The sequence below is a fragment of the Sinocyclocheilus rhinocerous genome, unplaced genomic scaffold, assembly GCF_001515625.1.
Source record: "Sinocyclocheilus rhinocerous isolate Xijiao unplaced genomic scaffold, SAMN03320098_v1.1 scaffold12437, whole genome shotgun sequence".
Taxonomy (NCBI): domain Eukaryota; kingdom Metazoa; phylum Chordata; class Actinopteri; order Cypriniformes; family Cyprinidae; genus Sinocyclocheilus; species Sinocyclocheilus rhinocerous.
Window position 1 is genome coordinate 486 of NW_015664301.1, and position 546 is coordinate 1,031.

Genomic DNA, 546 nt, shown 5'->3' on the forward strand with positions numbered 1-546 from the left:
AATCTGCCATAAAAATCTGAATCCCTTGGGCGAGTCAAACAACAGATCCCTTGAATGCATGCAACACGATTTAATTCAGTAAACTATCCCTTCGGATAATTGTTGTTTTGCTAAATTATTCTCACATTGTTAAGTCACACAACAAAAGCCATTGGCCACTCCAAAACTCTGCCCCCACACTGGCCACACGTATGGAAAGTGTCCCACAAGCCTGTGGCCAGTTCAAGGCAGTTCCCATATGGTCTAGCGGTTAGGATTCCTGGTTTTCACCCAGGCGGCCCGTGTTCGACTCCCGGTATGGGAAAGTGGGCTCATTTTTGCTTCCCATCTCAAAAAGCCAGCACGTCTTCCTGCACCAGAAGTGATTTTTGGCCATCAGCATTCTTCCTGCACCAGAAGTGATATTTGGCCAGCAGCAGAGCTACGGAACCCTTATAGGTTAAGGTTCTGACTGTCATACCATGCCTTCGATAGCTCAGCTGGTAGAGTGGAGGCCTGTAAGTAGGAGTGTTGGCAATCCTTAGGTCGCTGGTTCGACTCTGGCTA

General features: G+C 48.0%; 1 non-coding gene across 1 annotated transcript; it reads left to right on the forward strand.

Moving 5' to 3' along the window:
* Positions 1 to 232: 232 nt before the first annotated feature.
* On the forward strand, positions 233 to 304 carry trnae-uuc (transfer RNA glutamic acid (anticodon UUC)). Its single transcript has one exon. It is a non-coding gene; the product is annotated as a tRNA-Glu (tRNA).
* Positions 305 to 546: the final 242 nt, after the last annotated feature.